This window comes from Mus pahari, chromosome 7 (genome assembly GCF_900095145.1).
Source record: "Mus pahari chromosome 7, PAHARI_EIJ_v1.1, whole genome shotgun sequence".
Classification (NCBI taxonomy): Eukaryota; Metazoa; Chordata; class Mammalia; order Rodentia; family Muridae; genus Mus; species Mus pahari.
The window spans coordinates 72,468,236-72,493,625 of record NC_034596.1 but is presented as its reverse complement, the minus strand read 5'-3'; the positions used below and the strand labels follow the sequence as shown (position 1 = coordinate 72,493,625).

General features: G+C 43.4%; 1 protein-coding gene across 2 annotated transcripts in view; it reads right to left on the bottom strand.

The window, feature by feature from the left end:
• The window catches only part of Fut8 (fucosyltransferase 8), a 290,411-nt gene that overhangs the window by 254,255 nt on the left and 10,766 nt on the right, over window positions 1–25,390 (bottom strand). The window contains exon 1 of one of the 2 annotated variants that reach the window (XM_029540853.1): window positions 11,272–11,418. The exons of the other annotated variant lie outside the window; for it this stretch is intronic. The gene's annotated coding sequence lies outside the window, so the exon portion shown is untranslated. Of the gene's footprint in view, window positions 1–11,271; window positions 11,419–25,390 lie in introns of those variants that run through there. 2 annotated transcript variants of the gene reach the window in all.

Below are 25,390 nucleotides of genomic sequence, written 5' to 3'. Positions count from 1 at the left end.
GCTGGCTGTGCTGTGCTGAGCTGGCTGTGCTGGCTGTGCTGTGCTGGCTGTGCTGGCTGTGCTGTGCTGTGCTGGCTGTGCTGTGCTGTGCTGAGCTGTGCTGTGCTGTGTTGTGCTGGCTGTGCTGGCTATGCTGTGTGCTGTGCTGTGCTGGCTTTGCTGTGCTGGCTGTGCTGGNTGCTGGCTGTGCTGTGCTGTGCTGGCTGTGCTGTGCTGTGCTGAGCTGTGCTGTGCTGTGCTGTGCTGTGCTGTGCTGTGCTGAGCTGTGCTGTGCTGTGCTGGCTTTGCTGTGCTGGCTGTGCTGGCTGTGCTGTGCTGTGCTGGCTGTGCTGGCTGTGCTGGCTGTGCTGTGCTGTGCTGTGCTGCTGTACTGTGCTGGCTGTGCTGGCTGTGCTGTACTGGCTGTGCTGTGCTGCTGTGCTGTGCTGGCTGTGCTGTGCTGTGCTGTGCTGGCTGTGCTGTGCTGTGCTGGCTGTGCTGTGCTATGCTGTGCTGGCTGTGCTGGCTGTGCTGAGCTGTGCTGTGCTTTGCTGTGCTGTGCTGTGCTGTGCTGGCTGTGCTGTGCTGTGCTGTGCTGGCTGTGCTGGCTGTGCTGTGTTGTGTTGTGCTGTGCTGTGCTGTGCTGTGCTGTGCTGGCTGTGCTGTGCTGTGCTGGCTGTGCTGTGCTGTGCTGCATTAAATTTACGGCAATCTTAGCATCTCTAGCCCAGAGAGTAATTTCTATTGCAGGTTCAGGTTGCCTTGGACAGATAACTTACTTTCTGAAAAATACTGACAAAGAAACTGAGAGGCCTCCCTGAAGGTTCTGCCTTTTATTTCAGAAATGAGAGAGATAAGCTTTGTCAAAGATGGCTGCTCTGTAATCATTCATATCTAAAGTGCTTGTGAGATTACTGGGTATAGTGGTACATACTGTAATCCCAGTACTCAGACAGGAGATTGCCTTAAGTTCAAGGATAGCTTGGACTAAAGCATGAGACCCTGACCAAAAAAAAAAAAAATTTTCTGGGGGTCCTATGAAGCCAGACACAGTGTCACCTCCCTTTTTTACATGCTGGCTCTTTTCTGAGATGATTGAGAGAATCCAGCGTCTGCACAGCTCTATCAGAGGTCAAGAGAACAGATACTGTGGCTGAACCTCACAGACTCCTCAGAAGTAGAGTCAGAACCTGATGAGGATCCTCGTGCTGGAAGGTCTCCTGTGACGGGGCAAGACAGTGCAGAGGTTCTTCCATTTTGTATTTTTACTGGGTCATTTCAGGTTTAAGTAGAGTTTGGTCTCCTTAATAGAGAAGTCTGTGGAAAATTACCCAACTCTATTCTAGAAACCTGAGGTCAAGATAGTCCAGCTAATTTATCTTCTGTTGAACTGCGTGCTTGTGCAGACCTCCCCTTCCAGCTACCAGCTTGACTTAACTACTGCTAAACTGCTTGCTTGCCCAAAAACTCTCCCAACAGGTACGGAGTGAGATAACAGGATGTGGGTTTTGCCTTTAAGAAACCCTTTATCTTAAACACTCAGAGCTACATATGGGTCCTGAATACCTGAGTGTAATACCAGCCAGCTGGAATAAATACTTTTATTTGTGCATAAACTGTGTCTGAGCGTTTGTCTCTGGTGTAATTCCTATAAAACTCCTAAAAGGTTTTCATTCAGTAAACTCTTATATGAACATTATCATCATCAAAATACAATATTAAAGATTCCTTGGAATCTTATAAATCTTACAAATCAATTGCTATCAGTTATCTGTTCTCTCTTCCTGTACTTATCCATATGCATTCATACATTACACAAAATTATTTTCACAACAAAGATATCTTTGCCACATTCCTAACAAGATCCTGTGATTGCACACTCCTATACTCCTAGAACTCAAGAGGCTGAAGGGGAATTGTCATTTTGAGGTCAGCTTGGACTACACAAGGAGACCCTGCCTCAAGAATAAAGAAAACAACAAAATCTCAAGATTATGGCTATCACTTAGTCTTTGGTCTTGTAGCTCAGTGGTTTGTAGAATCTGAATATGTTGCATTTTGGGTGCTTGTTTAACTTTGCATTTCAGAGTTGCTTCCAGAATGGAGACCCCAGAGGTCTGGGGGGTGAGGCATAGGACACTGCCACCACCACCATGTAAGATCAGAATGTGGAATAATGGCTTGGTTTTTTTTTTTTTTGTTTTTTTTTGTTTTTTTTTTTTTTTTGTTTTTCTTATAAACACACTGACTGATTCTATAAGCGAGATGGCAGAAAAGGCAGTATCTTCACTGCTTTCTGCAGTGTTTGCTAAGACACACAATAGCCGCTCTAATCTCTCAGTGGTCTCTGATAGAGGTTGGGGTTTCTTCTATTCACCTGGCGTAATCCTTTTCTCTGCCTTCTCTGTTTTCTACCAAGAGAAAGGCTTAGGCGTAAGAACGACCTCCACTGGCTGGCTTTGTCCTCCAGCCTCACCGAGGGAGTGGCCAAGGAGTCACCTTATTGATCTTTCTTTTCCTTCCTGCCAGGTGGCTCTCATTTCTTAGTTTGCTCTCTAGGTTCCCCTTACTAGCCCCACCTGCTTGCCATTTCAGAACTATTGGTGTTTTGGCTCTTGCCAGCTTTGACTTTAAACCCACTCTGTGCCTTGTAAATCTTGGCCTTCATTACACTGCTCCTAAGGGATTCGACTTAAAGGGACTGGTGGGAGGGGTGAGCAGGTTATCTTACTCTTACAACCTACAGAGCATTTGCTCTTGTTATTTTTTACAAGTTTATATGAGAGGAAATTCATGTTGTCCTTTCCCAGGTTTCATAGGTAGAACTCTTTTTCTTTGTAATATTACTAAAGTGGCTTTTTAAATATATCATTTTATTTATTAAAAGTAAGACCTTTACTATAATTGCTTTCAGGAATTAACTCTGAGATAGAGGTGGTGGCATATGCCTATGATCTTCACATTCCCACACTTAGGGGGCTGAGGCAGAAGGATTGCAAGTTTGGGGTCATCCTGAAGAATGGAGAGAGGGGGAGGGGAGGGAGAAGGAGGGAAAGGGAGAAAGAGAGGGAGAGGGAAATACTTTTGGAAAAATAAGAAAACTTGTAAATTATGAGGAACTGTCCTAAAACACCAGAACAGCGCCCTTCCCTCTGTTAAGCCATTCTCAGGAATTTTGAGAAAACACACATCGGTGAGGAGAAGTCTATTGACTAGATTTTGGAGTCTGTCCTTAAAGCTTTGATTTAAAGTACAGAAAAGCTATGCATATTTTTGTTGTTGTTGTTGTTGTTGTTGTTTTATTGTTTGATTGGGATTTTTGGTTGTTTGGTTTTTAGTTTATACTCAAGGCTTTCTTTCATATATTTTCTTCCACTTTCCTTATTGTAAAAATTACCCATTTTTCCCAACCTTAATAATGACTTCTCTCTCTGAGTCTTGGTCCCCTTACATCTACAAAAAGAATATGGGTCATGGCTTTACAGATGAGCTGTTCTGAATATACACCTCAGGCTGGATTGGGTTCTGCATCCTTTCCTAATAGGAACACCTGATTCTGCTGCTAGAATGTTAAGAAAGTTGTGGAACCTCATCTTGGCCTAGTCCATCTCTCCCCTTTCAGTCCTGCCTATGTATCCGTTCTCTTGGCATAAATGAATCATTTATTAAGTCTGTTCTTTTTAAAATATTCAGGGAAGGGGATGTAGCTCAGTCGTAAACCGGCTTGGATGATATTTCAGTTTGATTTCAGCCCACAAGAAATAGATGAATAAAATAGGAGATTTATTATATGTACTGTAGGCTCACTATTGTCCTGAGTTGGCCCTTAGAGACTGTTGCTAAGTGCTGAGCTGTGCACCTGTGGTCCACTCCCATTCCCTAGAAGATTCTTACATGGCACAAATGCAAGGCCCCAAGACCAGGAAAGTCTGAACAGAGACACTACATGAGACCTGAGATATCAAATCTCCTTCAGCATGGTGTCATTCCAGTCACTTTTTGACCATTTGCAATGGACTTGGCGTTGACTTTCTGAGGCTTTTCTCTATAAACTCACATCATCGATGACTGCCTGCCCTGTTCCCAGGCTGCCTGTGCTCTGAGCTTCCCCTGAGGTCTGAGCAGCCAGCTGCTCTCATATCAGCTAAAGACTGGCCTGACCCTTCTCCCTGATGAAAGGCAGGTCCCACCTGACTGTCGGCCTCATTCAGAGTAACAAGCCACTCACTTTCCAATGAGCAGTGCCAGTCATCTTCAAAAGCTTTCAGGCAAAGGGGCTAAGAGGGCTGTTCTCTGCCCCTACCCATGCCAAGCATGTGAAAGCTGAGGGTTCCGCCCTTAGCACCGAGAATAGAAACAAACATCTTTGAGTCAGTTAATGACATAATCATAGCTTTGTTTGAAGAATACTTAAAAAAAAAAAAAAAGCACCGTGGACTGCTCAGTTAGCTCAAAAATCATCTCAGAGCTGGGGCTACTCAGAGAACTTGCCTTGCGTACAGGAAACCCTGTGTGCCATTGTTAACACCCCAAGAAAAAAGTAAACCTGACCAACCCTGAAGCCCAGAATGATTATCCTACAGCGTGCAGGGCTCCACGCACGAATACAAAGAGAGAGCCATATACCACTTCCAAAAGTTATAAATTAAACAAACTGGTAAGTCTGTCCTCCTATACTGGCAAATATATCTTTATAGTAGCCATGAAGGCCAGGTTCAGACACAGAAGTCTTGAGCTAAGTCCTGAGCTATAAAGTAGTGAAATAGAAAAGGCTAACCCACCCTATCCATGGGTCAAATCACACTGAACTCGTCTGATCTTGAAACCTAAACAATCTGGTTCCTTTGGGGATGGAAGACGGCTGGCCTCCAACCTACCTGCACTTTTCTTAGTACAGGCTCTGCCCACATGACAAAAGACCTGGAATGCCTTCAAGTGGACAGTATCCAAGTCCCGCCCTTATTCCACTTCATCACGCCTCTTCCCAGAAAACAACTACCTCGTAGCACCCAGGGCACCTTTCAGGAGCATGACAGAGGCTGAGGGAGGAGAGTCCCAGGAACAAAGCCTGCCTGCAAGCTTAAGAGAGGATCTACTGCTAGCCTAGAGTATAAGAAGCCCTAAAGTCAATCATGGCCAGCGCTTCAGAAACATAAGGCATCTGGTGACACATGCCTGCAATCCATCACTTGGGAGGTAGAGACAAAAAGATCAGAAGTTCAAGGCCATCCTTGGGTTTCAGACCAGATGGAGGCCCTCTCTCATAAAAAAGGAAGCCTGCCTGGGTTGCAAGTTCATAGTCATCCGGGGCAACTTATTGAGTGAGGGCCCTGCCTCAAGGTAAAAAAGTGATTACTGAGTTAAAAAGGGTGCGAGGTGGTGGTACAGCATTTGCCTAGCTTGCACAAGGCCTTAGGTTCAATTCCCAAATCAAACAGTCACTGGTTAAAAAGGGTGTGAGGTGGTGGTACAGCATTTGCCTAGCTTGCACAAGGCCTTAGGTTCAATTCCCAAATCAAACAGTCACTGGTGACCCTTCAAGAAAGAACAAATAAGAGACAGATATTAGACAATGGGCTCAACAGCTGCACATGCGGGGAAGACCAAGCAGCATGCAGCACGTTTCCCTGTAGCCAAGTACCTCTGTAATAGCCAAAATAAATTCAAGACTACCCCGTACCTTCCCCCTTCAAAAAGACTTCCCAAGCTGTACTAGCAGTCCAAGTACAGAGCCAGATAAAAAGCTGGCTGACTAAACAAATATAGAATCATAGTTTTAATGGTCAAAAACAAGATTAGTAATTCCCCTGCCCCGCCTCACACTAAAAACCTTAAGGACAGACAAAATGAGAGTCACCCTATACAAACCAACCAATGTCTAAAAAGGTTACTGGCTACACCAATTAAAATAAGCCAGATCACCCTGGTGCCTATATCTGGCCCTTACAAAGTTATAAAAAGTGTGTTCTTTCTTTGTTCTGGGTCTCTCCTCTGGCCTGCGTGCTGAGAGGAGGTTCCCCAACGTGTTGGATAAGTAAAATCCTCATGCGTTTTGCAAAATTGACAGTCCCTGTGGTCTTTGTGTGAGTGAGGGTCTTTTGACAAGCTACAGCACCTCCACTCTCTGTTCTGGCACTGGGAAGGACTGCTAAGGTCTTAGCTGTGTCTCTGCCTCCTCCCGGGGTTCACAGAGGACTGAAGTGTTTTAGAGAAAAGGGGAAAGAGGAGCCTGGATGAGATTATGTAAAGAAGGAGTCACTGGGGAGAAACAGAACAAAACAAAACAACAACAAAACAAACAACAACAAAACAACCAAGCAAAGAGCTATTGAATTTCTGGGGAGATCCCTTGAAGCTCATCTTCACCTTTGAAATCTCTTTTTTTCTTTTTCTTTTTTTCCTTTTATCCTCTATTCCCTTAGTATAATTAAGGATAAAGCCTACTTTGGGTGGCAGGGGACCATGGTGTGTACCAACATCCACTGCTCTAAGGCTGGCCCAAATCAGCGTCCCAGATTCCTCAATTTGTCCAAGAGGTAAGTGGGGGGAGAGGAGGGTGTTGGGGGGGGGGCAGAGAGCACAACCTTTCTTAAAGTTTCAGTAATTTGGCAGTTATCAACAGCTGGGAACAGTGGCCAGAAACAGTCTGTGCAGCACATTCTCCACAGTAACCATTTCTCAGAAACAGTCATGGAGAAGAGGATTTCAGAAATGTGAGGTGTGACCACTCTGACCAGGATTCTACTTCTCAATCACACTTCTTAACCAGTTCTCAAAGTGCAGGATCTCCTGGCTGGGTGAGTCCTCCACTACACCCCCTGCCAAGGACAAAGAGAAGACAGTCCTCTGCCCTTGCCTCCTGCAAAATTCCCTGAAAGGAACCAGTCAACAAACTGTCCCCACGCTGTAATGCACACCTGCATCTATAGTCTCCCCTTGATACTATCTATGTACAAATAAAAATTAACTGTTCATTGACAAAGTGAGAGAGCTGTGCTCTTTTCTGATTGATTGATTGATTGATTGATTGATAAGTGAAGTATCTGCCAGTCCTGGGAACTAGAGTCCCTTTTAACCTCCTCTGGTGTCCATGACTTGATGTCCTTCCTCCAATTCCAGGAGACAGACTTTTTATTGTCATATAAAAAGAACACAGTTTATGGCGTGCTATGTAATGTGTTGGCTCATGTATACATTGTATCATTTTCACATCAGGGTAAGTGTATCGATCTTATGACTTATAAATTCTTTGTAGTAAAACCATCCATCTAGCCATTTCTTTTTTTTTTTTAAGATACACAGAATATTACCATTACCTATAGTCACTCTATAGTATAATAGAATAAAAAAGCTTATTTCCTCTACCTAGAACTTAGTACCAATTGACTAATTTTCACCTCTTTTTGCCCCAGTCCCTGGAAATCATTATTCTCTTTGTACTTCTGTGAAATAAATACCTTGAGATTTCATATACAAATGAAATTATGCGACATGGTGACATTTATCATTCTATGTCTGACATACGGTCTTTGCTGTTAGTATTATCTTATTGAGTCAAGGTTTTACTCTATTGCCATAGCTGGCCTAAAACTTGTATGTAGCCAAGCTGGACCTCAGCTCTCAATTCTCCTTACATATTTTGATCCAGTACACTATATAAACACACACATACATGTGTGCGGACTGGAGGGAGCCTTACCAAGAGTGGTATGCTCTGATATATTTTGTTCTACTTCACTGCCTTTTTTCCCCCCTTTAAATGATGGTTTTGAGCCACAAAATTGATTTCATTACCTATGATTGAAAAATGTTGCCTTGAGCACTAACTCCATACTAGGAGACAAGCTCTCCCATCACTTGCATACCAAGTGCTAACCGAGACAATGCTGGGCACACAGTATGTGAGAGGAAATCCTTGTTAAGCTCTGAACTTTTAAGAAACCAATAATCCCCATCATTAAAGACTTTGTCTTGGAAACTCTCCAGTTTGTTTAAGTGTGGAGAAAAATCAACCTAATTCTAGACCGTAGCAAAGTAATCATTCATACACGCCGAGCTATAAGGTGATGTGCATTCCGAATTTAGAATTGGAATTCTGAAATTAAACAAAGGCAAATAGATTTTATTCAACAGGCACGAGTTAAACATCTGCCTGATGTATTGTTCTCAGACTGCAAATGTGACACAAAAGAGTCCTAGTCCCTGCCCTGAAGCAACTGGGGTGGAGCAGGAAAGGTGAAGCAGTAATCTGATGCAGACAAGAAAGGTATAGGCTGCCAGGGAGGGAGGGGAGGTGGCTATTCAACCTAGAGGAGGTAGGACGGCTTCCCTGGCGCCACCTCAAGAGTGGTAGCCAGCCAGAGGAGTAAACCCAGGAGAGCTGTTTGAGACAGAGGAAACAACACGTTCCAAGCTATGACAGTCCCAACTGATTATCTCCCAGGCAGCGAATCCCGTGTTTCTGACCAGCGGTGCCTCCCTTGTTTTTGGTGGGAAACGGGCAATTCACTGTGACTTTTTTAAATCAGGGTGCGATGGTTAGCTCTCACTGTCAACTTGACACAATCTAGAAATCACCTGCAAGACAGTCTTAATTAGGGATTGTCTACCTGAGTTGGCCTGTGCCTTGTCTCTGGGGGATTGATTATCTTCAGTTACTTAAGATGAGCAGCTGCAGGCTGAATGCTGGCACTATTCCAAGAGCTGGGCCCTGGAATATGTAAGAGTAAAGCGTACGCTGGGCGCAGGTAGGAGAGTGGGCGAGAGTGCACGTCCATGTCTCTTTGCTCTTGTCTGTGGAGATGATGTGACCAGCTGACTCAAGCCCTTGCCACTGTGACTTTCCTGCAATAATGGACTGTCACCTGGAATAAAGCCCCTCTCTTCCCTAAGTTGCGATTTGTCGGGGGATTTTTATCACAGCAACAGAGATGAAACTCGAACAAGGCAAAACCCTCTGACATGAACCAATCATGGCAGTTCCAGGATCCTTGCCAGTTTCTGGCTTAGAAGTTGGCAAAAAGACCCCAGTCTAGCTAGTGGGGTCTGAGGGAGGATCTTCAGGGAGCAATCTTTGGGAAAGCAGTCCTGAAAAGAAATTCATGTTAATAAGCTGTCTTTCCCTCTACTGGATGCTTTATTGTGTTCATGGAATACTTGGCTGGAACACGGCCATCTTGGGATCATGAGGTAATCCAGGTAAGAACATGCCAATCCAAATGACAGGACGACAAGTGTGTTGATCCTCCCTATGATGAAATTCCCACGACGATCAGCTTCTGAGGAGAAGGAATTGTCTTTGCCTCTTGGTTTCAGAGGCTTCCACCCATGGCCACATAGCCCGGTCTGTGGCAGCGTGATATCTCACGGCAGGAGCAAAGTCAATGGGAACTGCTTACTGCATGGTGACTGGGACTTGGGAGGGGTTAGAGTCCTTTAAGGGCACACCTCAATAGCCTAACTTCTCTTCATCAGGTCTCATCTCCCAACAGTGTCCCAGGCCGGGGACCAAAATCCCTGGAGGGAGCATAAAATCCAAACCCTGACAACCAAGGACCTCAATGACCTTAACAAGTAGATGAGCTAATCAAATGAAGCTACTGTATCCAAGACATGATGTCAGTAAGCTAATAGATTTTCTGTATTATAAAAGTCAGCTGAATCAGGGTTTTATCTTGGTTCCAGTCAAAATTGAACAGAACTAATGCCGAAGCTGTGGGGAGGGAGGGAGGGAGGGAGGGAGAGAGAGAGAGAGAGAGAGAGAGAGAGAGAGAGAGAGAGAGAGAGAGAGAGAGAGAGAGAGAGAGAGAATGGCTATTCTCCTACAGAGCAGAGATTGGGGTGCAGAAAGGAAAACTTTGGTGGACTGGTTTTTAACTAGGGGCGGGAGGGAGAGAGATGAGGGAAATGATCGGTGGTGTCAGAACACGGTCCTGGGAGAGTGTGCTGAGTGCCCCTGAGAACACCAGGAAAAACAAGACAAGAATCCTGTCACCTCACTCTCTTCAAAACGCAGAACTGTCCTTAAAATGTGTTTTCATTCTCTTCCCAGGTGTAGTGGATAGGAATGAATTTACTTCAGAGTACTCATTATTTTTTTTTAAGATTTATTTATTATTATACATAAGTACACTGTAGCTGTCTTCAGACGCACCAGAAGAGAGTATCAGACCTCATTACAGATGGTTGTGAGCCACCATGTGGTTGCTGGAATTTGAACTCAGGACCTTTGGAAGAATAGTCAGTGCTCTTACCGGCTGAGCCATCTCACCAGCCCCAGAGTACTCATTATTGCCTGTAGTGTGTGTGTGTGTGTGTGTGTGTGTGTGTGTGTGTGTTATATGTACAACCTTTAGATACCTCTAAGGAAAAACATGTTTTTTGCCATGTGTGACTTATGATAATATAGAACTTGAGCTCATGAGAACTTTATTCATGTGACCTTTCTTAACCCCCAGGGAATAAATTCTATGAGGCTCTGAATAAAGTTGGCTATTGAGGCTTCAGTTCACTGCATCAGTGGCTCCCTTCTCCCAGATCCTACAGCCTCTACTGCAGTGACCATGGTAAGCTTACCAGAACTAGGGGTATATGAAAAGTCATATGCAAACCTACGATTCTGTAATCATTAAAACACTAATTTTTAAAAGTTTGCTCAGGTGTGGTGGTAAATACCTTTTATCCTAGCACTCAAGAGGCAGAAATAGGAGGATCTCCATAAGTTTTAGGTGAGTCTGGTTTAAATACCAAGCTCTAGGATAGCAAGGACTGCATAGAAAGGCCCTGCTTTAAATAAATAAATAAATAAATAAATAAAGGAAGATACCTAGCATGGGCAATTAAGCTGCTCCCAGAAGCCATAGATTGATTAAGAAAAAAAAATCAGAGGACCAAATGGGGGATACTTCCTTCTTTATAAATTATCGATCATTGAGGACCCATAGGCCCCCAAAACAATACAGGCTATTGCTATTCCTCTTGTCTCTCAGAACTAGACAATATGACTCTTTTTCTGAAGACAACATACACTTTGGGTGCAGGACATAGAAAAGTCAATCTGGAACTGAGCTAGAATCTTCTTTCCTACTGGGTAGATTTCATAGTTCTGGAAGGATACCACGAAGGTTTCGTGTGGGAAGGGAAGCATAGCTGTCAACGGTCTTAGCCAAGTTATGATTATGTGAGCTACTATATCAACCTGACAGGCAAGATGGGCTGGCTGGTGCAATCCTGTCATGCCTGTTACGGAAGTAACCAACTACTTCTTTTTTAAAAATAGCATTTTAAACTCACCTCACAGGAAGAATTCACAACTGGCACTGTGAACCCGGTTAAAAGTCCATGGCTAGGGCAGTCACAGCAGGGCAGAGACTTACAACTCTTCTTTTGCTTAAAAAAAAAAGTGATAAAAGTGCCTTCTAAACACTTGTTTCTGTTTATAGATTAGCACTGCCTTCAGCCTTGGTCAGAGGAGCTTCTTTTTTGTTTGGTTGTGGTTTTTTTTGTTGTTTTTTATTTTTTGTTTTTGTTTTTTGTTTTTTTGTTTTTTTTGTTTTTTTTTGTTTTTGTTTTTGTTTTTGTTTTTGTTTTTTGAGACAGGGTTTCTCTGTGTAGCTCTGGCTGTCCTGGAACTCACTTTGTAGACCAGGCTGGCCTCGAACTCAGAAATCCACCTGCTTCTGCCTCCCAAGTGCTGGGACTAAAGGCATGCGCCATCACCACCCAGCAGAGGAGCTTCTTATCACAATGGGCAACAGTTGATGCAGAGGTTTACAGCTGGCTGAAGTGCTGAGAATAAGTGCTCGTTGAATGCTCAACCCTAAAGAGGACATTTATGTCACGCCCGCCAGAGCTCAGGGAATACCTCAGAAGGAAGAAGAAAAAAAGTAAAAACTGAAAGAAAGGAAGAGCTGCTGTGAAATACTGTACTTTGGATATGAAGTGGCAGTTGTACTCAGAAACTCACCGCAACTGTGGCTACCTGGACAAGACGGAATCCATAAACATTCCATTATGGATGGAGAGGAGGCCCAAGAGCTTCATTCCTTCCTGATGAGCTTTGGTCAAGGAGTTATAGTCTTCAGGAATATAACCCCTGGTAAGTTGTCCTTGCGCAAGTAAGTAAGCCATTCTTGCTCAAGTGAGTAACCCCACCATGCTCAGAGTAGCAACTCTAATTAAATGTACTAGGGCACAACACACATACACACACACACACACACACACACACACACACACTCAAATAAAAATAAATCTTGGAAAACATTTTAAAGAAAAAGAATGAGGTGCAGGAAGAAATGGCTCAGTGGTTAAGAGCACTTGTTGCTCTTCTGCAAGACCATTGTTCGATTCCCAGTACTCAGGTCAGATGTCTCCAGAGGATCCAACACTCTCTCTGGCTTCTGTGGGTGCATGAGAGCATACATACACACAGTACACACATGCATACACATAAACACACATATAAAATAAAATAAAATAAAATTGGGTTGCAAAGGCCAGAAATATACTATACGAGAAACTTCAGCTTCAATATAAAACACAAATGTATTTAATTGATTAAGTTAACTAATAAATTAAATTCTACTTAATATATTTTAAAAACTCAACTGAACTGAAGCAAACACATTTTAAAACTCTAGTGAGATCCCATTTTCCCCCCTTTAGATTAATAAAGAAGGAAAATGTGACAGGGAAGCTGAGGGTGCTAACATATGTCTGTCCTGTCAACACCGAGGATCTTGAGTCAAGGGGACCTTGAGTTCAAAGAAAATCTAGGGGACATATCTAGACTTGCCTCAAAAAGAAAAAACTTGATCAGCGCCAAGGATCCATCCCATTGGTCCAGCATGTGTTTAACATGCATGTGAGACCCTCAGGTCAACCCTCAGCACCATTAAAAACAAAACAATAGACTTGGTTTTACCCAGTATGACCAAGAGGGGAAAGTGCATTCACTTGTCACTCGTCACCAAGGCGGGAAGTGCATTCACTTGTTGCTGATGGAAACATAGCATAAATGTGTGGTAGACAATTTGGCAATCATCTTCACAGCCCCAAATGCCTTGATCCTGATGACTCGATTTCTAGCTGTTGAGGTATTTCCATGTACACCGTTATAGTTAGTTTTTGTTAACTTCATTGACATCCCTGGAAGGAGGGGATCTCAACTGAGGAGCTGCCTCGGTCAGACTGGCCTGTGAGTGTATCTGTGGAGGTTTTTCCTAAATACTGATGTAGACCAGACCAGCCCACTGTGAGCAGTGCCATCCCTGGGCAGGTGGGCCTAGGCCATATAAGAAAAGTAGCTGGGGGGCTGGGCAGTGGTGGCACACGCCTTTAATCCCAGTGCTTGGGAGGCAGAGGCAGGCGGATTTCTGAGTTAGAGGCCAGCCTGGTCTACAGAGTGAGTTCCAGGACAGCCAGAGCTACACAGAGAAACCCTGTCTCAAAAAAAAACCAAAAAAGAAAAGAAAAGAAAAGAAAAGAAAAGAAAAGAAAAGAAAAGAAAAGAAAAGAAAAGAAAAGAAAAGAAAAGTAGCTGGGGAGATCAAAGGGAAGTAAGCCATTAATTGTGTCCCTCCGTGGTCTCTGTTTCAGTTCGTACCGCTGGGTTCCTGCCTTGGCTTTGCTCAGTGATGGCCTATACCTGCAACCTAAAAAGGAAAAACTCTTTTCCTCCCCAAGTTGCTTTTGGTCTGGGTTTTATCACAGCAACAGAAACCAAACTGGAACATGTACAAAATATAGGCACGGAAATATAGTTATCAAATTCTCTCTAGAGCGAATCTACTAAAACTTCCCAGTTGTTCATCAGTAAGACACCACTTAATAAACTGTTACATTCATCTGAAATTATATGCGGCCATTAAAAAGAATAAAGCAATTCGGTATGCTTTGAAAAGGGAGGTATATTAAATATTAATAACCGAGAAAAGCAGTTTCCAGACTAGGAAGGAACTGTATGAGAACAAGGAAAAAGATATTTGAAAGTGCACAAAAGGGATTGGGAATAACCCACAACAAACAGAGAAACGAAACAGAAAACCTGAGGAGGAACGATGGACTTCCATCATGTGTCTTTGTATCTTCTGAGTGTCATGCTGTGTGCATACGTTCTTAGACTGGAAACCCAACTATCACATCAAGATCTGTTTCCTACAGCTTATATTATTGACAGGAGAATATCGGTGGAAACTACCCCGAATTTTCTGTATGATGGAAGGAAGAAGGGGAAGAAAAATTTCCAGGCAGACAGGAAGAAAAGACATTTACTTTTGTGTTGTTCTGACCAAAATCCCTGAGAAGGATTTAAACATAAAGCAGCCACTTTGCTCACAGTTTCAAAGGACTCATTCCCTGGTTAGCTGGCCCTGCACAGATGGGCAGAACATTACAGTTGGTAGGAGAGCATAGCAAATGAGAGTCTCCATGTACTGGCAAGAAAAGAAGCAGAGAAAAAGCAAGTGGAAGGCCAGAACATCCCAACATACCACCAGGAGACAGCTTCCTCTAACTTGTCCTCCAAAAGATTCCAGAAGCAGCCTTGTCTAGGGGATGCTGTGGGGTGGGAGGAAGATTTGGCATGGGTTCAGTAACCAGAATGTACCTCATGCTTGTATAAAACTCTTACAGAAAAAAAAAATGTTTTAGGGTTATGTTTTGTCTTTTTGAGTCAGGGTCTGACTATGTATTGTTGGCAGGCCTGGGCGTCACTAAATAGACCAGGCTAGCCTTGAAGTCATAGAGATCCACCTGTATTGCCTTCCAAGTGCAGGGATTAAAGGCGTGCACCACTATGCCTGGTTTAAAAGTTATTTTTTAAGGTGTTTCCAGAGCATCTGTAAGTTTCAGTCCTGGTTGAGGACAGAATGTCCAACATATTAGCCTGTAGGGACATTTCATGTGCAGACCACAACGGGAAATGGGGGAAGCAGATTAATAAAATCCACCAACAGTAAAATCTATAAAACAAAAAAAAATACAATGTTGAAGTCTTAGTGTCAGAATAGATAGATTTCAGCAATATAACAGGAAGCTCAGAAACATAATTGTTCACAAGAATTTTAATATATGATGAAGATATCTTTATATAAAGAGATAAAATTTTTTCCAATATATACTGGAAGGATAATTGATTGGCAATTTGGAGAGGAAAGAGAGAACTTAGGATCTTCTTATACACTACACATTATAACTAATTCCATTATATTCGAATATTAAACACATCTAAAACTACAAAGTCCAGCAGAAAATGGGATTAAATATTCATCAAAACAATGAAAACTTGGTTTGTCTTACCATAGAAAAAAGGCTTTAAAAGTTCTTCACTTACATAAAACTTTATAGGGGAAAGAAAAGCTCATAGGTAATATAATATCAAAATTAAAAACAAGCAACATATTAAAGGATACATTTATAAGACACACACTAAAAAAGATTAATACTGTTATATAAATTCACCAAGGTTGACAAGAATCTCACAAATACTTCAGCTGATAACTGAGCAAACTACTAACAAAGCAATTCACAAATGAATAAGCAAAAGTCATACACAAAAAAATTGTATTAGGGTTCTCTAGAGTTACAGAACTTATAAAACGAATACATTTATTAGAATGGCTCACAGGCTGTGGTCCAGCTAATCTAACAATGGCTTCCTATGAATGGCAGGTCCAAGAATCCAGTAGTTGTCCAGTTCATGAGGCTGCGTGCCTCGGATAGTCTTTAGTATACCCTGGAATCCCAAAGAAGTAGGCTCTAAAGCTAGAAAAAGAATGGACTTGCTAGCAAGGCAAGAGCAAGGTGACAAAGGGCAGAAGCTTCCTTCCTCTGTGTCCTTTATACAGGCGTCTCCAGCAGAAGGCATGACCCAGATTGGAGATGGGCCTTCCCAACTCAAAAGATCTGGACTAAAGTTGTATCTTTCTTCCCACCTCCAAGATCCAAGATCTGGATTAAAAGTGATTCTTCCCACTTCAAAATGAGCAGAAACCCCTCACAGGTGTGCCCCTTCATTTTGGAGTTTTAGGGTAATTCCACATATAGTCAAGTTGACAGCAAAGAATAGTCATTACTCCACTCAACTTTATTAGTTATTAATAAGAAACAGATTGGAAGAAGCATGGTATTTCTTTTAATGAATTAATACCTTCTCAAATTAAAATCCAAGTCAATGCCCACATTTAAAGCTGATATCATTGATATCTATATTCATTGTGGGTGGTATTTATAAATTAATATTCCTGATTAGAAAAGTAATCATCATGAAATTGTTCATACTCCTATACTTAATAAACCTGTTAGATAATTAATCCAGAGGAGGGAAGAAACATGAAGTCATGGCCAAGGCCCTTGATTTGATCCCCACACATGTCCCTGTGCCTCTGGTATCCAGTAACAGTATTCACAAGTCATGAGCACCAATCGCTTCTCCACAAGCAGATAACTCCCTGAGAGGCACTCTGCCCACCCTGCTTCCTACAGTTCCCTAGACTGCAAGGCAGTGCCTGATACCATGCAGGAGCCCAGATACCATTCAATAAATGTATGAACATAAAGAACGACATCTTTCTCAACTAACCTTGGTGAACTTGGAACTTAGGAAATGTCTCAAAGCACATTTGCTTTCCATGTATTTTCTCATGGAAGGTCTTTGTTGGCTAGTAAAAATGATGTACTAGCTTGGGTACACCTTTAAGTCCAATATTCACAGGCAGAGGCAGAGAGATATCTATGAGTTTGGGCCCAGCCTAGTCTACATAGTGAGACTCTATTTCAAAAACAAAATTAAAATTATCACAGAATTAACACTTTGTATTTCAAGTATAAATTGCATAACTCAAAAGCATTAAGGCTAAGAGATGTACATGTTTATTTATTTAGCCTGAAAGGTCTCACTGTGCTGCCCAGACTGGCCTCCAAAGCCTGGACCAAGCAATTGACCTTGATATAGATCAGCTTCTCAAATAACCGGAATTACAGGCATGTAAAACCTCCTGGTTTTAGAAAAGTTTTAAAAATTTATTTCATGGAAAAAGAAGTCCAGAAGTTGCACTATTCCAGGGTTGTTGAGGGTTGTAACTCATAGATTTCTTTAAAATCCTATATTATTTATAGCTTCCCCCATCTCCCATCCTTGATATGTGGGCTATTTTTCTATTGCCTTTTTATGTTTCTGAGATACAAATGAAAGTTAGAGGTCATGTCCTTAGCTAGGGGGAGTAGGGGCTCCTGAAATCTCAGACCTCAAGAGATTTATACAGGAAAGATTACAAATTCTAGGCCAGCCTTGGCTACATAGTAACACCTGCCTAAAAGTAAAACAAAATAGACTATTCCCTAACTGCTCAATCTAGCCAGAGCCCAATGCCTCCCGCTCCCTTGAGCTGGGTAAGACTCTTGTCCAAAGTCCCTGGAGAGAAAGCTGCTTAAATTTAACAGTTGAAGAGAATTGGAATGGAAGGCTAGGGTCAGAGAAGAAAAAAAAGATCTCAGAATAAGCTATTGTGTGTGATGAGGACATGACTGCTCCAAGGTATGGTGGGGAGAAGGTTTATTGTAGATATGAGGGAGAGGCATATGAAAGGGTCCAGACAAAACACAGCCAGGAGACTGAATTGGGCCATGAGAGGAGAACGAGAGGGGGAGGGGGAGGGGGAGAAGCGTGGGCAAGCAGACCAAGAGCAATCCAGGACTGGAGCCAGGACTTGGGCACCAAGAGACCATGTGCCCAAAATGGCTGGGATTGTATAAGGATCACAGGTGGGGAAGGGAAGCCTGGCCCTGGGCTGGAAAGGGTTAGGGTAGGGGGTGGGGTGAGAAGTGCTAGGAGGAGCCACAGGGACTGAGTGGGACTTGTCCCAGGTTCCTTTGAGACCTACCAGTTTTGAGACTAGCCATGTAGTTCTGGTAGGCTTGACACTGTGGGTGCTCCTGTGTTAGCCTTCTCATTGTTAGGGTTACAGGCAAGTGCCTCACGCCAAGCTCCTCTGAAACTCTTTACAAAGCATAAAACCATAAAGTTCTATTGACTTATTTATTTTATATTTTTGAGAATGGGTCTTAAATAGCCCAGTCTAGCCTCAAACACATTATGAGCCTCCTTCCTCTGCCTCCCAAATGCTAAGCTTACGAGCATGCACCATCATGACCAGTTTTACGAAGAGCTAAGGATCAAACCCAGGACTTCGTCCAAGCTAAGCAAGTACTCTACCAACTGAGCCACACCCCCAGCCTGAAACCCTACCCATGTTTAAAGTACAACCCAAATTCTAGGTGTTTAATTAAGCATTCTCTGATTCTATTAACCAGACACAGTCACTCTTTCCGATGAACTGAAGATCTTGAGTTCAAGCCAAAAGCTGTGGAGTCATTCATTCCTGATTTTCCTGTTCTATATCATAACCATTTATCTATTTTGTCTGTGTTACCTTAAAAATACATTCACAATCCAACTTCTCACCACCCTCCTCGATCACTCAGGATCAAGCCAGCATCAGCTCATCCCATAGTTTGGCAGACACTTCCTTACAGGCCTCTGGTTTCTCTGCCGGCACCTTAAGAGTTCATCCTCAAACCATCACTGGCCTGCTCAAAGCCCTCACTGGCTTCGGAATAAAATTTAAAGTCCTCACCAAGGCTTTCGGAGCTCTCTGGGATCTTCCCTGTCACCTCCCTGGCTCCATCTCCTGCTCGCTACTCTCACTCAGAGTCCCAGTCACACACAGCACGCACACCCCTCTCTCTGTACAGTCTTTACACTCCCTATTTTCTATGCTTGGAAAGTTCTTCCAGCCACTCAGGTCGATTTACCCCTTTCACGTTTCGACTCTGGTAGAACCTCACCAGAGAAGTTTCCTGGTCTTTCATTAAAGAACTTCTCTCCCTTAACTCTGATTGGATAACCCCCCTTCATCAGGTTAGTCTTCTTGATGAGATTCTGTCCCACACAAGAGTCATACAGCTAGCAACTTAGACACATTGTTCACTGGCTTAGCCACAGTACTTACGGGAAAACAGAATCAAGTCAAGGCAGGGTGACTGTGCATCATACTACTACCAACAGCTCAGAGGAGTTTCCTTCCCATCAGATCAAGTACCTTTATGGGCTGAGGTACCTTGCAGGTAGCCCTCCCCCTTTAGGGATCTAGGGTAACATCAGGTCCTTGATTATGTAACCAAAACGAAACCAACAACAACAAAACCCACTGAACAGGTCAAAAGCCCAGTATACACCCAAGACATGGGTTGGGGGCTTCTCAAGAAACTCACACTTAGATATCTTTACAGTGTATGTGTATGAGAGAGAGAGACAGACAGAGACAGAGACAGAGACAGAGACAGAGACAGAGACAGAGACAGAGACAGAGACAGAGAGAGATTCCGTAGCTTTTTCTTGGTCATCTAGAGACAGGAGTCAGCTCTTTGTAGGCAGTAAGGTAGAAGGTGAGACTATAAACTAGTCATATAGCCTGAGACCAAGAAAGGGAAGTGACTGGATCAAGAACTTATAAAACAAGTCAAACAAGTTGGGAGAAAGAGGATGAAAGTGAAGGAGACGGTGACCACTCCCCTGACTGAGCAAGTGACGCATGGTCACTCCACTTGAGCAGGGAAGTCTGTAGGCCACTTGCTGGATCATCTGGCATGCATTCAAAGATGGCCAATCTCAATAGATTATCTCAGCCTCTATCAAATAGTGGCCATAAACCCCAGGACAGGCCACCAGGCAGCATGTTGGTATTCCTGCCCTCACTTCCTTCCCTGGTATTGCTCTCACTTTTCCTTAATAAATCTACATTTGATCTTCTCACATCTTGTTTTCTTGGGGACCAGACAAGACTCTGAGAAATCAGTGGCTCCAGGTGGCTTTGGTGACCCTTGACCAGCCCCACGCCGTATAATAATGTAAGGAGCAGAAAAGGTGTTCTATCATATTCAGCAAACATCCTCCCTGCTCTGACAGTGTAGTTTACACTGAGACTTAAAGATTAAGCAAAACTTGTTTACTTGTTTCTCCTATCTTAAAAAGGCTCCTTTTGAGCTGAAGGGGGTCTGCAACCCTATAGGTGGAACAACAATATGAACTTACCAGTACCCCCTGAGCTCATGTCTCTAGCTGCAAATGTAGCAGAAGATGGCCTAATCGACCATCATTGGGAGGAGAGGCCCCTTGGTCTTGCAAAGATTATATGCCCCAGTACAGGGGAATGCCAGGGCCAAGAAGTAGGAGTGGGTGGTTTGGGGAGCAGGGTGGGGGGAGGATATAGGGAACTTTCGGGATAGCATTTGAAATGTAAATGAAGAAAATATCTAATAAAAAAAGCTCCTTTTGTAAATAAAAATGTAAAGTGCTTTTAGGAGGGACATGGCTTAGATTGAGGGGGTTAGAAAGGATTGCTAAGTGTTCAGGCTCCAAGGAAGCACAGTTTATTGTTCTTAATATTCTTGTTTAAGATGGTCCGGAAGCCGGGCAGTGGTGGCACACGCCTTTAATCCCAGCACTCGGGAGGCAGAGGCAGGCGGATTTCTGAGTTTGAGGCTAGCCTGGTGTACAAAGTGAATTCCAAGACAGCCAAGGCTATACAGAGAAACCCTGTCGAAAGAAAGAAAGAAAGAAAGAAAGAAAGAAAGAAAGAAAGAAAGAAAGAAAGAAAGAAAGAAAGAAAGAAAGAAAAAAGATGGGCACTTGCTATCTCTACAGGTGATTTTGGTGTTGAAGTTCTTCGCTCTGCCATCAGGAAAGACAAACTGGACCTCACAGTGTCCCCTTGACGTTTTCCTCTCTCCAGCCTCAGTAGCACTCAATGGGTGCTTGCCAGGTATCTGTTAAATAACTGCATATTCCTCTAACCATTACCATCCATCCTCCTGGTTCATGTGGCGAGGTCCTCTCTGCTCTCTCTGAGTGCGCACACCTCGGGCCTCTGAAGGTAGCTTAAGCCCTTCTAAATGCCACAGCTGAGGCTTACTGCACGCTGGGAGCCACGCAGAAAGGCAGCTCTCTGGAGTTCTCCTTGTTGACATTTAGAGAAAGGCATTAGGGCTGTAGCAGCTGCTGTTGGCTTGCCTAACCTGTTCTTGGCAGGACCCTGAAACACAGGACTAGATGGCACATTTAGGGGCAAGTGTGGGGGTCTGGTAATCTGACCCAGACAAGAGATCAATTTAAATCCTAGAGCAAGAGAAGGTGCTGCAGCTCCCAACACAGAAAAGAGGCTGAGGATTTTCCAAGTCCTGAGTTTCATTCAGAACTGATCCTCCCCCCCCAGCCGCCCCCCAATTTTGTTTACAATCTGGTGGTTCTCTGCTATGGAATAAAGCCTTGCTCTGGTTAATTGGTAGCAAAGGTCACTACTTAACAGATGCTAAGCAGAAAGGAGCCAAGTCAAGGGTAGCTAGGCTCAAAGTTAGAAAGAAAACACTGGCTTACTAAATACAGACGCCACTCTGCCCTGCTCCAGCCTTGAAAACAGAGGAGGTCCAAAGAGCGGCTGCTGAGCCCCAGGAAGGCCTTTGCCCTTGCTTCTGCTGCTCTACATCCTGCCAAGGTCATGTCCCAGACTCCAGTGAACCAGGCACTCTCAAACGGTGATAGTGGTCGGTTTGCAAAAGGAGAAAGGGGCAACGGAGGAGACAGAGGACTTGTGCTCTAAACAGAAGAGGAAAAAGGTGCCATTGAATGCAAAAACCTAAGGGCAGTGCCTGAAATAACTGTGAGCATTGTTTGAAGAGAGCATGCGCAAAGAGGCAGCCCCAGGTGTGGGAGGAAGTGGCTGAGGTGGTCTGAGGACACAGGGAGCTCTCTGAAGGGGCAGGCCAGAGGACAGGACATATTTTAAGCAGCCTTAGAAAGACTCCTTTTAGCATTCCGCAGGAAATGGGAAGCAGATGGATTGGTTTGAAACTTGGTTGTTTTTTTTTTTACTGGCCCCCTTGAGACTTGCGGGGTAGAGTTAGAAGTGGACAGGTAAGGTGTTTAAGTAAATACTGTACTGACAGACGGAGGCCTCCCTGTGTCAGAGCATCTTGAGAAACAGCTATTTAGGCCAAAGGGCTTTCATTTTCCTTGTCTTATACAAGTCTGACTAGATTAAATAGCTACGTGGTTTGCAGCACAGGTCTGTCTGTGTCTTGGTGGTTGTTGGTGACCGGTTCTTGACAGTCTCTGTAGAACAAGGATACAGAACCCAGAGCTACAGGCAGCAGCCAAGGAGTTTCCTGAACCTTCCAGGGACCTCGAGTTGGATAAATCTGGATTCTCCGCACAGAAAGGAATTTCAGGATGAGCCAGTATATACAGCAGGGTTAGAGTTTTATTAAGAACAGAAAGGCAGTTTTTAAAAAGGAAGAAAAAGGCATATCACGGGCTTGTGTAAGGGTTTTTCAAAAGAGAGCCACCTGAAAGTGGCTTGACAAGAGCCATATGCACCATTTTGGTGGCTCTCAAGCTATGTTTTCAAAAGATTGTTAAGACATTTTCTTTCTATATTTTTTTGATAAATAAAATTATAGGGCAGCTCTGGAGCTACCTTTGATTAGATTACAATGTGATAAGATAAAATCGTGAGCTTCAGGGTTTCACAATAGTGATAAGGCTTTTACTGTAAGTGGAGTTTCTGGCAAGAACCCTAGAAAATTGCAGGTTTACAGCTAGAGAAGAAGAAAGGCCACATACATTTATTTAGATCTTAAGCATGATTCACTGCTGTTTATAGGTTTTACTTGAAAACATCTCTATATATTAAAAAACATATATTGTCTCCATGTCAGTAACCATCTTAGGAAATGTTAATTGGGTTGTTTTTCTTGATTCTTCAGCTGGCAGAAGCTTCAGACTCAGGCGTGAAGGGCCCCTTTCCCTTCTCACATCCCCATAATTGTCCATGTCTGTTGTCTGCCCTGTCTCATTGCTGCATGAAACCCAGGCTGGCCTGGAACTCACTTCTCCTGCTTTAGATTCCACGATGTTGAAAAGTACAGGTGCCACCAAGTGCCCTGTGCCTGGACTTTCTTAGAGGAAGCAAGCAAGCTTTGTTACATTCCTTAAAGTTTCTTGTCACACCTGCCATGCAGAAAAACAGACATAGTGGCCCAGACATTGGGAAGAGAGCAAAAGGACTCAAGCCAGAAATCTTGGGTTTGTAATTGGTCCTGTTGTGGCAATGACTAGTTAGTGGGTCTCATGCCTAGAAAAGCTGGGGTAGGGTCCAAGGGCTATATACTGAAGTCATGTAGATAGCAATGTAAGTCGGTGGCTAGCCAGTGTGGTGGCACACACCTACAGCCAAGGCTGCTAAGAAGATAACTTCAGCCCAGGGGTCTTAGAGGCAGTTATTGGCCCAGATGTGAGGCTAATGCTAATATTTTAAATGAAAGCTTTGGTATTAGATCACCCCAGGTTTGATTCTCTGACTGTCACTTAACTTGTGTAATCTTTGAACAGCTGTCTATCTGAAACATCATGGGCACTTGTTCCTAGCCTGTGGAGCCTGTAGAAGGCAGGGCCTGATGGGCAGAAGTAAATCACTAGGGTGGGCCTTTGAAAGTCACACTTCCTAGTTCTAGCTTGCAATTTGCTTTCTGATTTACCAGAACAGAGAAGCCTCTGCCACCCACTTGGCCACTGTGAGCTTCCCCATGCCTTTCCAACTCAGGGGAGCCGAAATCCCCAAACCAGGAGACGGAGCAAATCCTTCCTCCTTTAAGCTGTTTCAGCCAAGTATTTTATCATGGCAGCAAGGAAAACAGGGTAGTGCATGCCCTCTCAGAGCTTTCATTTGGCCACATGTGAATCAATCATCCATTATCAGTCCCAAGAGCCTCGGGCACTCAGCACAAAGGCAGGGACACTACAGCAACAAAAGAAAAATTGAGATGTTAACCAGATCCTCTCTTCCGCAGTCAGCACCACATCCTTCATTGTAGCCTGCTGAGGTGCAGACCCAGGCATGCTCTGTCAGAGTACATGGGGTGTTGTATGTGTATGTCTTGGTGCAGGTATATATGATGTATATGATATATATGATATATGTATATATGTATGCATATGCATATGTATTACTTTCCGAGATTCTAAACAAGATCAGCAAACATAATGCCTTAATTTAGGAGAAAGAGTCTTTTTAACATCTGGGAACTCTTTTGATCTTAACCAACAAGGTCCAAATAAGACCAGTTCACAGAAACTCCTCCCTCTGGTCTGGGCAAGAGTCCCATTCTCAGAGATTTGAGGTAGAGGGATGTGTGGTCTTCAAGAAAACCTACCTTCCCTAGCCCCTGAACATTCTTTCTAGCTAATAGGAAAAAAAAAAAAAAGACAGACAGATTCAACATTCTAGAGTAAAGGAGGCCGATCCGTCTCCTGCACATCTAGAGCAGATGACACCACAGATATGTTCATGCCATGGTGGTCTGAGATCGTTAGTAGAGATAGGTGATAGGAAGAAAAGCTCAATGGCAGCCTTGTTTCCTGTGGCCCCAGATGGGTTGAGGGAGAGAGAGAGAGAGAGAGAGAGAGAGAGAGAGAGAGAGAGAGAGAGAAGTTGGACACTTTGCATTTCCTGAGGACACAGAAGTCAGCTGAGAGGGAGCCCCTGTAGCTCAAAGGAGCCTGGCCATGCAGCAGCAGCAGCAGCAGCAGCAGCAGCAGCAGCAGCAGCAGCTGTAAACTGAACATCAGGTGAGAAAAACACTGATTGCTTCTTCCCCTGGGAAGGTTCAAGTGCTAAATGAAATAAACAGATAATAGATTAACAGGAGAAAGCTGGATTTCACATTTATTAATTTATCAGTGTATATTATAGCAGAGTAATTATTACCCAGCAGCCCAAGGAGGCTCAGAGGACTGTAACCCTCTCTTCTCATCACAGGTGACAGGGAAATACAGGAATATAGACAGCCTCAAAGGTAGTGAATGATTGTTTCTGCTTTGTGAGACAGTCTCATTATGTAACCTTGGTTGTCCAGGGACTCAACTCTGTAGACCAGGTTGGCTTCACAGGCCTGTACCATCACACCTGAATGTAGTGAATGATTTTTGTAGGAATTGAATAGGCCCAAGGAACAGACAGTAATTGTGACAAAGCCTGCCTAGGTGTGGTAACATTCTGCGGTCCTCCTTCCAGTTCTCTGATTTTACAATTCCGTGGCTCACAGGTTTCTGGAAGTAGGGTCAAGACAGTTATGTTGTGTGTGAGAGAACTTCCTTAAGTTAGATAAGAGAGTCCCTCCCCTGTTTGGAACGAAACAAAAGAAAGTTGGAGAGATCTTGACCTAAAGATTGTTGTTCTAGATCAGGGTATCAAAGGGCCACTCTGATATATAGATATAGATATATAGATATGTATATATATATATATATATATATATATATATATATATATATATTTTTTTTTTTTTTTTTTTTTTT